Consider the following 12,315-nt stretch of genomic DNA (forward strand, 5'->3'; position numbering starts at 1 on the left):
GACAGTTTGGTTACTATGCTTGTTCCCAGAGCACAGAGGTTAGCTGGGGTTTTGACTGCACTCATACCCACTCTGCCTTAATGTGCCCTGTGTGGTTGCGGTCTGTGGTGTGTATGTGAGTGGGTGTTTGTGTGTAGGACAGGTGATACCTCAGTTTATTTCATGGACTCTAAGACGCATTTTTTTCACATTTTAACATCACTAAAATTGGAATGCATCTTAAAATCAGTGGCATGACAGTTTAATCAGCACCTTTTTTTTTTCAGCAGTATATAAAATAACAGACATCTTATAATCTAAGGCATATTAGAGTCAATGAAATACTGTAATTGTTAACTTAGATTCCTCTTCCTCTTCTCCCATGAAAGTCATCTTCTTGCTAGAGAAAACCCTTTTGGAAAAATATACAGACTTTTAGCATACAGCCTCATTCTAACACTCCTCTTTTTCTTCCCTGCCAGCATCCACCCAGGCCAGGCAAGCCTTCTGCTTCTTGACCAGAAGGGGACCCACTTTGTTGAGCTCTCTCTTGGGACAGATGGTTTGTGGGACATGAGAGGGAAGAGGCAGAGTATACCTGCATAAGGGAGCCCACCGTGCCAAATGACAGGGAAGGAGTCAGACAAGCTAGGCCACCCAGCCCCAATAGCTCTGGTTTCTTTCTTTCCCCAACAGCAGCCTGGCCAGACAACTCAGCCTGCTTCCCTGGGGAACTCCTAGGGCTAGTCATTGCCAGAGGTGAGGTGAGCTGGCAGAAGTAGGGGTGGGGGTGTGAAGCCCAATGTGTCCTGAACTCCCTGGGTTGATGTGAGTGGCTGTCTGGCCCATGCAGAAGAACACAATGATTTCCCTACCTCCTCCAACAAGGTGGAAGAAGAGTCAGGTAGTAAGCCTTTCAAGGAAAAGCAGCACTTTGTCCTAGGGCACCCTGAGCCATGGGCATTTCACTGCAGTTAGGAATTGCCACCAACATCCCCTCAGTCCTGGCAGTCACTCAAATTAAGCTCTGCCCTTGTAACCTTTAGGCCAACCTCTTCCAGAAGGGAAAAGGAGTGTCTGCATAGTGAGATCTAGGGATACTTGGTCACAGGAAGCCGCTTTTGGACATTTCTCCCCCAGAGAGCTTAGCAAGACATGATCAGCCTGGATTACAGCTGCCCTCACGTAACTGGGTTAAAGTGTTGGCCTACTTAGGCCCCTCCTGCAGTGGCTTCCTTCAAAGCTGATGAGGCCGATTAGGGGGCTATTTCTGAGATCTAGTCGTGTACCCAGAAGCCTGAGGGCGGTCCTCCCCTGACTAGAAAGACAATGACTAAGGCTGGACAGCCAAGGGCAGAGTCAGATTTGCCCATAGGAGAGCATTGCCGTCAGAACTCATGTATGCTTGTAAAAGAACCAAATAATATCAAGGCTAAGTCCCTGGATTTTGAACTTCAAAAACCAAACCAACCAATCAGTTTTCAGGGATAGGCCTAGTCCTACACCTTTGCCATCTTCAGAGCTAAAGAGAGATAGCAGATCGTCAAAATAAAATCTTCAATTATAGTTGTAGTCACTAGCCGCCACTCAGTAGGTTCTGTGCATTTGAGATATTGTTAACTAACCTCTGAGCCTCAGTTTGCTCATCTACAAAATGGCAATAATGATAGCATCTACCTCATAGGCTATTGTGAGGATTGAATAGAAAAGGCACATAAGGCACTTGGCACAGTACCTGGCAGCACATTTGTTAGATACCACCACTACCATCACCACAACCATTACCACCACCATTGTCACCATCATCATCCTCATCAAGACAACAGTGAATGGGAAAAAGCTCAGTCTCTGGAGCCTGACAAACTTGTTTTGAATCCTGGCTTTGCCACTTCACAGCTACGTGGCCTCAGATAAGTGACAACTTCTTTGAACTTGATTCTTATTCTGTAAAATGGGAAACTCATAAGGCTATTGAAAAGTGTATAACATGGTTCTTCACAGTAAGCACTCAATAAATGTTAGCTATTATGATTATTAAAAAGGAGTGATCAAGGTCAGTGGTTGCCTGGTGTTAGGAGGATACAGAGATGAATGGGCTAAGCACAGAGGATTTCTAGGGCAATGAGACTACTATTCTGTGTAATACTATAATGGTGGATACATTTCATTATATATTTGTCAAAACTCATAGAATATACAATACCAAAAGTGAACCCTAATGTAAACTTTGGACTTTGGATGATAATGATGTATCAGTGTAGGTTCATCAGTTGTAACAAATGTGCCACTCTGATACAGGATGTTGATAGTGGGGTAGGCTGTGCGTGTGATGGGTGTATAGGAAATATGGGGGAACTGTCTATACATTTTGCTCAATTTTGCTGTGAACCTAAAACTTCTCTGAAAAATAAAGTATATTTAAAATGAAAAGGAAAAAAATGGGAGTGATCATACTAGATTGTTATAAACTTAGGATGTTAGCTATAATCCCCATGATAACCACTAAGAAAATAACTAAAATAGAGAGAAGAGGAAATGAAGTGGGAATCAAAGTGGATATTACCAAAAAAAAATACATCAAACACGAAAGAAGGCAGTATAGGAGGAACTGAGGAACAAAAAAAGATATACAGCACGATGGCACAAGTCCTTTATTATCAGTAATCACTTTGAATGTAAATGGATTAAGCTCACCAATTAAAAGACAGACATTGGCAGAATGGATTAAAAAACAACATGATCCAATTATATGCTACTGACAAGACACTCAGTTTAGACCCAAAGATACAGGTTGAAAGTGAAAGGATTAAAATAGATATTCTATCCAAATAGTAACCACAAGAGAGCTGAGATGGTTACACTAATATTAGACAAAATAGAGTTTAAGTAAAAAATTGTCATAAAAATGAAGAAGGAAATTTTTACTGATAAAGGGTTAATTCATAAAGAAGATATAACAATGATAAACAAGTATGCACCAAACAACAGAGCTCCAAAATATATGAAGTGAACACTGAGGGAATTAAAAACAAATAGTAGACAGTTCTACAATAATATTTGGAGACCTCTGTATGCCACATTAAATAATGGATAGAACAACTAGACAGAAGATCAGTAAGGAAATAGTGTTCAACAACACTGTAAACCAATTAGATCCAATAAACATACAGAACACTATACCCCACAACAGCACAATACACATTCTTCTCAAGTGTACATGGGATATTCTCCAGGTTAGAGCATATATTAGGCCATAAAACAATTATTTTAAAACATTTTAAAATGCTGGAATTATACAAAGTATGTTTGATCAAATGGAACAAAGCTAGAAATCAATAATGAGAAAAACTGGAGATTTTGCAAATGTGTGGAAATTAAGAACATACTCTTAAAGAACCAATGAGTGTGAAAGAAGAAATCACTAGGGGAATTAGAAAATGCTTTTAGATGAATGAGAATGAAAATACAACATACAACAACTTATGGGATACAGTGAATGCAGTGCCCAGGGGGAAATTTATAGCTGTAAACACCTACATTAAAAAAGAAGAAAGATCTGAAACCAGTACTCTAACTTTACACCTTAAGGGACTAGAAAAAGAAAAGCAAACGAAACCTAAAGCCAGCAGAGGAAATGAAATAATAAAGATTAGAGCAGAGATAAATGAAATAATAGAAGAAAAAGAGTCAATGAAACCAATAGTTGGTTGTTTGAAAGGATAACAAACCACGGCCAAGTGGGATTTATTCCAGGAACTTAAGGGTGGTTTGATGTCAGAAAATCAACCAATGTAGTACACCGCAGTAATAGAACAAAGTAGGGGGTGGGGTGGGAACACGATCATCTCAATATATGCAGAAAAACCATTTGACAAAAGTTAATACCCTTTCATAATAAAACACTCAGCAAACTAGGAGTAGAAGGCAAATGCCTTAACATGATAAAGGGGCGTTTATGAAAAACCCACAACTAACATCATACCTAATAGACAAAGACTGAAAGCTTTTCTCCTAAGATCAGGAACAAGACCAGGATGTTTATGTTTATCTCTGCTATTCAACATAGTATTGAAAGTCCTAGCCAGAGCAGTTAAGCAAGAGAAAGAAACAAAAGGCATCCAAATTGGAAAGGAAGAGGTAAAACTATCTCTATTTGCAGATAATATGACTATATTCCCATAGAATACACACACCAACAACTACTAGAGCCAGTAAATGAGTTCAGCAAAATTGTAGCATATAAGATCAACACACAAAATCAGTTATGTTTCTAAATGCCAGTAATAAACAGTCTGAAAATAAAATGAAAAAAAAGCAATCTCCTTTATAATAGCATCCAAAATAACAAAATACCTAGTAATAAATTTAACCAAGGAGGTAAATGACTTGTACATTGAAAACTAGAAAATATTGCTGGAAGAAATTTTAAAATGTCTAAATAAATGGAAAGGCATCCTGTTTTCATGTATTAGAAAAAATATCCAAATGGCAATAGTCTCCAAAGCCATCTACAGTTTCAGTGCAATCCCTATCAAAATTCCAATGGCCTTTTTTTTTTTTTTTGCAACAATGGAAAAGCCAATCTTCAAAATCATAAGGAAACTCAAGGGGCCTTGGACAGCCAAAACAGTATTGAAAAAGAAAAACAAAGTAGGATTACACTTCCTGATCTCAAAACTCACTGCAAAGCTACAGTAATCAAAACAGTGTGGTACTGGCATAAAGGTGGACATATAGAGCAATGGAATAAGATTGAGAAATAAACGCAGACCTCTATGGTCAACTGATTTTCAACAAGGATTCCAAGAACATTCAATGGGGGAAAGAATAGTATTAACAAATAGTGTTGAGACAATTGGATAACCACATGCAAAAGAATGAAGTTGGACTGCTACCTCACTACACATACAAAATAGCTCAAAGTAAGTCAAAGACCTAAATATAAGGAATAAAACTATACAACTAATAGAAGAAAACATAGAAGTAAATCTTCATGATCTCAGATTTGGCAGTGGATTCTTAGATTTGACACCAAAAACATCAGCAACAATAGAAGAAAATAGATAAATTGGGCTTCATAAACATGAAAAACTTTTGTCCGTCAAAGTATATTATCAAGAATATGAAAGACAAACTACATACAGAGTGAGAGAAAATATTTGCAAATCATATATCTGATAATGGTTTAATATCCTGAATATATGAAGAACTCTTACAACTCAACAATAAAAAGTGAAACAGTCGGCCAGGCGTGGTGGCTCACACCTGTAATCCCAGCACTTTGGGAGGCCTAGGCGGGCGGATCATGAGGTCAAGAGATCAAGACCATCCTGGCCAACATGGTGAGAAACCCTGTCTCTACTAAAAATACAAAAATTAGTTGGGCATGGTGGCATGTGCCTGTAGTCCCAGCTACTCGGGAGGCTGAGGCCGGAGAATTGCTCAAACCCGGGAGATGATGGTGGTTGCAGTGAGACGAGATCATGCCACTGCACTCCAGCCTGGAGACAGAGTGAGACTCCGTTTCAAAAAATAATAATAAAAGTCAAACAGTCTGATTAAAAACTGGGCAAAGTACTAGAATAGACATTTTTCCAAAGAAAATATACAAATAGCCAATAAGCACATGAAAAAGTGTTCAATATCAATGATCTTTAAGGAAATACAAATCAAAACCATAATGAGATGCCACTTCACATCCACTAAGATGGCTTTAATCAAAAAAAGAAAAGTAATGATGGTGAGGATGAGAAATAGGAACCCATATACCTTGCTACTGGGAACATAAAATGGTACAGCCACTTTGGAAAATGGTTTGGCGGTTCCTCAAAAAGTTAAAGGTAGACTGGGTGCGGTGGCTCATGCCTGTAATCTCAGCACTTTGGGAGGCTGAGGCAGGTGGATCACTTGAGGTCAGGAGTTCAAGACCAGCCTGACCAACATGGTAAAACCTCATTTCTACTAAAAATACAAAATTAGCTGGGCGTGGTGGCGGGTGCCTGTAATCCCATCTACTCAGGAGGCTGAGGCAGGAGAATCACTTGAACCCAGGAAGCGGAGGTTGCAGTGAGCCGAGATCGTGCCATTGCACTCCAGCCTGGGCAACAAGAGTGAAACTCCGTCTCAAATAAGTAAATAAATAAATAAAAAGTTAAGGATAGAATAACCACATGACTCAGTAATTCTCCACTCCTAAGCATATATCCAAGTGAAATGAAAACATATGTTCACACAGAAATTTGTACACAAATGTTTATATAGCATTGGTCCTAAGAGCCAAAAGGTGGAAGCAATCCAAATATCCATTATGATGGATAAACAAACTGTGTTACATGATACAATGAAATATTATTCAGCCATAAAAAGGAACAAAGTACTAAAACTTGGTACAACTTGGATAAACCTTGAAAACATACTCAATGAAAGAAGCCACAAAAGATCACATATTATATGAGTCCATTAATATGATACATCCAGAATGGGTAAATTCAGAGAGATGGAAGGAAGATTAGAGGTTACTTAGGGGTTGGGGGTGGGACTTGGCGAGTGACTTCTCATAATGGGTGTGGGGTGTTTTTATGGAGTGATGAAAAAGTTTTAAAGCTAGAGAGAGCCAGGGGTTGCACAACATTGTGAATTCACTAACTACCGAAGTGTGCATTTTAAAATGGTTAATTGTATGTTATATGAATTTTCCTATAAAAATGTCCAAAAATGGAGGGAGGTTGAAAATAAAGGTGTTTCTTTTTCACTTTCAAGTGCTTTGTGCACCCTGCTTGCAGGACCCACTGTGTAACATTCCCTAGAGCAAAGGATGTTACCTGCACTTTCCCAGCCTACTGCTGACTATTTATTAGCAATGTCTATTTGACCTTCTCCAAGGCTGCAGGGCCAGTTAGACCCATCTACCCAACAGAAACAATCCCATCCTATTTGGATCCAACAACTGGATTAACCCCATGTTTCCCTTTTAAGCCCCATCATTCATGAGTACCACAGACCGCAAGATATGCTAGGCCAGATAAACAAGAACCAATTCACCAAGGAGCATGACTTCATGTACACAGGTCACTATGGCTACCCACATCTGCCCCGACCACAATTCTGGGAAAGAGGCCATTGCTGAGGCATATGCCAGCAGGGTGGCAATGTCTTCATGCAGAGTTCCTGAAATTCATTTGGATGTCTGAAGTAGAGAAAGCTTAGGGAAATGTTTGCATTACTCACACCAGCACTGTCCCTCAAAAAGATGGGGGTTTCCCACTCTGTCCAGTCCAAGACACCCTTTCCATTCTGCTAGGATATGTGGGAGTGGGGAATATGATTGTTCCATCCAGCCATTTGGCCAGCCCCCATCTCCTATGCTGATACACAGAAACCCACTTATACATGTTGACCCATATGGTAACCTTGGGTCATTCCAAAATACCATTTAGATGGAAAGTGACTATAGCAGCTCTTAGTTTCAATATCTGCCTGATGTTTGGAAACTCTCAGCAGCTTCCTGTCAGTTAAAATGTGATTTAAACATTCTATTGTATACAAGTTGCGCTTCCTGCTTTACAAGAGCCCACATTTAATACTGCCTTCCTGTCCTTTATGCATAGCTAGTGATTCTGAAAGTTACTCCGATTTTCCTTTCCATGTGGTTTACTCTTACTATTCTTTCCTTCTGCCTCATGAATGGATTTTTTTCTCTGTGGGGTAATTTTTCAACCAGTAAACATACTATAAACTGTCTTCTCCTCTTCAGGCCTCAAGATAGCCTCTTAGAGTCCTAGCCTCTCTCTGTCTCTTCTTATCGCCTCATCATAGGAAGGGCCCAATGCCTCTGAGAGGGCAGCTTCACAGTAAAGAACACAACTCGCCATTCTGTGTGTCCAAACCTATTTCTTATACAAGCACATCACTTCTCTTCCAGCCACCTTGCATATTCCTGCTAAGGAGCAAGAGAGCCACATTATGGGAACAGAAAGTCTCCTCCACTCAAGAAATTATGATCATGTCCAGTATGGGGTGGCTTCTGGTGCTGACATATTGGAGTGCAAAGAAATATAATTTCTCAACAGGGGCAGTTACAACTATGTTCTAATGCCACTGAGGTGGAAGCTATTTAGTGAAACCCTATAAAACCCTAATGTTACCTGGGCCCCAGTCTGAAGGACTTTACCTAACTAGACCAAACTCATATGCTCCTTACAACTCTTAGCCCAGAGTGGACTGTTTGTTAATTTATCTTACAAAATTATACTATATTCATTCTGTAACCAAGCAAGGTGCCATGCCTCTGGAGGGACAGGCAATAAATATTGATGGATCATGTTGAGCCTGACATTTGGGAGGAAAAGGCCAAAAAAAAAAAAAAAAAAAGCTGTCATTTCATCAAATGATGGCTTCCCAAAAGCTCTCAAAATAACTGGGCATGTTGAGGCTCCAGCAGTGGTTTTGATTGTCCTGTGGGATCCTGGGTTTCTGTCGGAACAGCCCCAAGTTTCCATAAACTTTTTTTTTTTTTTTTGAGATGATGAAGTCTTGCTCTGTCGCCCAGGCTGGAGTGTAGTAGCTCAATCTCAGCTCACTGCAACCTCTGCCTCCTGGGTTCAAGCGATTCTCCTGCCTCGGCCTCCTGAGTAGCTGGGATTATAGGCGTGCGCCACCATGCCTAATTTTTGTATTTTTAGTAGAGACAGGGTTTCGCCATGTTGGCCACGTTGGTCTCGAACTCCTGACCTCAGGTGATTTGCCTGCCTGGGCCTCCCAAAGTGCTGGGATTATAGGCGTGAGCCACTGTGCCCGGCCCTCTATGAACATTTAATTCAAAAAATACGTGTGTGTTGAAATACATAATATTTTGAAACTGTAATAATAAAAACAGAAACAAAAAACACTTAACAAACACCTGGTAAGTTATATACAGAATGGCAACTGAAGACCACCAGTGGGTTAGCAGAAGCCATCAGGTTACTTACTTGTCTTCAAACCTCAGGAGTTTTATGCTTCTCCTGCCCGAACTTCTTGTAAGCTTCAGATAGCTGTGGACTGTGCTGGGTTTTTACACTTTAGACCTATATGTACACACTTTCATAAAATTAAACAATCTGATCTCCGTGCAAATCAGGACCTTCTTGTTGTTGTAGAGGTAAAACATAGAAATAGACCGCTGAGACTATTCATTCAACCCAGTTGCAACATTTTATAGTTATCAAAACAACCTCGTTCTCCTTAATAAGTAGCTTGTATACATTTGTGCTTAATAGCGATGAAATAGTTCTTTCAATCTGATTTTTAACATAACGAGGTGCCAACTAAGATTCTGAGTAAAAAACAAAGAGCTTCTCCCACCATGGAGGGAGACTAAAGGGGGAACAAATTACCTGCCCCTTGTGACTTGGATGTGTCCTTTTAGAATGGGAGCATGAGCTCAAAGATGCCATGGCAGTTGGTGAGCACGGAGGCATGTAATTCAGCCACTGCCCAGCTGTGTGCTGCAGACAGCGAGCATACTCTACATCTCACCTCTGTCAAATTAAGTAATCATCTGTCATGATGGAAAGCTGTAAGTGCAGGTCAGTGTTGGTTTACGTATAGCTGCACCCTCCACCGGCTCTCTGGGTGGGTCCATTTAAACAATTTGAGATATATATAGTCAGTACCTTCCAAACATAATACATTAAGAGGTAATTTTTAATTTTTTAATTGATACAAAATTGTACATATTTATAAGCGACACAGTGATGTTTCAGTACATGCAATGTATAGTGGTCAAATTAGGCTAATTAGCATATGTGTCACTGCAGACATTTATCATTTCTTTATGTTGGGAACATTCAAAATCCTGTCTTCTAGTTATACAAAGATATATCTTAAATTCATAACTATAGACACCCTACAGTGCTATAGAACACCAGAACTTATTCCTCCAGTCTAGTTGTATTTTTCTATCCTTTAACCCAGTGGTCCCCAACCTTTTTGGCACCAGGGACCGGTTTCATGGAAGACAGTTTTTCCACGGATGGGGCGGGTGGCAGTAGATTCTCATAAGCAGCACACAACCTAGATCCCTCACATGTGCAGTTCACAATAGGATTCATGCTCCTATGAGAATCTAGTCCCACCACTGATCTGACACGAGGTGGAGCTCAGGCGGTAATGCTTGCTTGCCCACTGCTCACTTCCTGCTGTGCAACCCCGTTCCTAACAGGCCACGGACCAGTTCTGGTCCACGGCCCGGGGGTTGGGGATCCCTACTTTAACCAACCTCTCCCTTTTCACTCTCCCAACCCTTCCCAGCTTCTAGTAACCACTATTCTACTCTCCACTTCTATGAGATCAACTTCTTTAGCTCGCACATGAGTGAGAACATATGGTATTTACCTTCCTGTGTCTGGCTTATTTAACATAATGTCCTCCAAGCTGATCCACGTTGCTGCAAATGACAGGATTTCAATCTTATTTATGGCTGAATAATATCCCATTATATATACAGCAATTTTTATTAAGGGGTCATTTCTAAACAAGGTTGTAACCAAGCGCTTGGGGTGAGGATGTAGATTGGCTTCAGAACAGTGCTTGAGACCTAATGTGATTCCCTCCAATTCTTGAAAGAGTTCTTCCAACAAGTTTGAAGTTTGAACACGAGCTTGTCCCATGGGGCTACAGGTGTCAAGGCAGGCCTTTTAATGCAGTGGCCAAAAATAGTATATCCAGGGCTTTCCTCACTTGCATCCTCCCATTCATTTCTTCCTCCTGTAGGTGAAAAGCTTGAGCATACAGATGGGAAGCTATGAGAGCTTACCCAACCCAAACCCATACTTATCTTGGCTTATGTGGTTGAAGCTGCAGGAAGTGGGAGAAGCCATTCTCTGGATGGGCAGTCATTCACTGGCTCTCCTGGCTGGCAGCTCTGAATCCCGGTGTGACTTCTCCACCGCAGACTTCTCCTTACCTCACACTGATAGGACCCCTTAGATATGGTAGTATTTCCCAGCAACACAGGGGCACTGCTTCATCCTACACACCCATACTTGCCCTCGGAAGCAGTAAAGCTATTTACACAGTGTCCAGTGGGGCATGAAATCTAAAGTGGGAATGCTGAAACTCTGGGAAGAATTTAGGTAGGTGGAGTGTGATTACTGAAGTTGAAATTTGTCCAGACCAGAGTTAACCACTAATGCTGTAAAAAAGAATGCTGTGGGCTCATTAAACTACTTCATTCTACCTGAACCTATTAATATGGTCGAAATCATTGAAAAATCTTCTGTCCCATTAAACATGAATGATGAAAATAGGTAAAACCTGAGCAGATGGCTGCCTTTATGGAGCACTGGTTAAAACCACAATAGTCCTCTAGGATCTAAGAACACTTTTTAGCCACTGTGATTGACATAAGCACGTGTCATAAAATTTACATGGTTACCAGGGCTTTGGGGCAATGTAACAGAAATCGTCCTGGATATATTCAACTAGCAGCTAATCTTGAAATGTGCGTGAGACAGCAAATGTTTTAGAAAGAGCCAGAGGTATTTCCATACACAAGTACAATGTCCTTGGTAGCCTTTCCATAGAGAAAGGGATAAGGCAACAGTAGTCAGAGGCAGCACCCCAAGAGATTCCTTTCTTGACATAGGCTCTTATCTGGCCCTTGAAAGTCAATAGCACCAGTTGCCCTACCCTACAATCCAGGTGTTTCCCCCAAGCCCAAGTTGGGGGTACCAATCTGGAACTGGAAAAAATAGCTGGTAATAAGTGTAAGCGTGTGGTATGCCTAGTGTGTGTGTGAGTACGTACAAGCTCTGGGTGACCACATCTTGAGCATTTTCAGACTCTGTCCTATACTCAGAAAATGGGCAAGCCTTGATGGTAGGAGAAGGGGTCCCCATATCAGATGATTTAACTGAATAGCACTGCTACTGCCCCTCACCAGCTCACAAAGAGGAAATGCCCAATAACCAGTGACTGATTTGGAGCGGACCTAAGCACAGCTAAGCTCCCGCCAGAATTCAAGTCTGATATTTGCCTGAGTTCTGTGGCAAAGGATCTGAAGGATCCTTAAAGGATCAATGTGGCCAGGTTAGGGTGTCCAAATAAAGGCTAATCTATATCAGCAAGCCAGGATTCAGAGATAGACAAAAGGATGACATTGGCAAATCATATGGCAGGGAGTGGCTACAAGCAGGTAAGGTTTCCCAAGTGCTAGTTTGGCAATAAATCTGTATCTGTTCCTAACTATATTCCTTCAGAGCCTTCAACTGTTAACCTTTTAGTAAGAAGTACCAACGAGACCAAGATCCTATGATGAGAGAGGTTAAACTTAAAAAAGAAACATAAAATGATAAC

At 40.8% G+C, this 12,315-nt stretch overlaps 1 protein-coding gene across 1 annotated transcript in view; it reads left to right on the forward strand.

Annotated features, from left to right (window-relative positions):
* The window catches only part of TMEM164 (transmembrane protein 164), a 181,267-nt gene extending 178,849 nt beyond the window's left edge, over positions 1-2,418 (forward strand). Inside the window, exon 7 of the mRNA XM_016942926.3 lies at positions 462-2,418. The gene's annotated coding sequence lies outside the window, so the exon portion shown is untranslated. The remainder of the gene's footprint in view (positions 1-461) is intronic.
* Positions 2,419-12,315: the final 9,897 nt, after the last annotated feature.

Source organism: Pan troglodytes, chromosome X (assembly GCF_028858775.2).
Source record: "Pan troglodytes isolate AG18354 chromosome X, NHGRI_mPanTro3-v2.0_pri, whole genome shotgun sequence".
NCBI lineage: Eukaryota > Metazoa > Chordata > Mammalia > Primates > Hominidae > Pan > Pan troglodytes.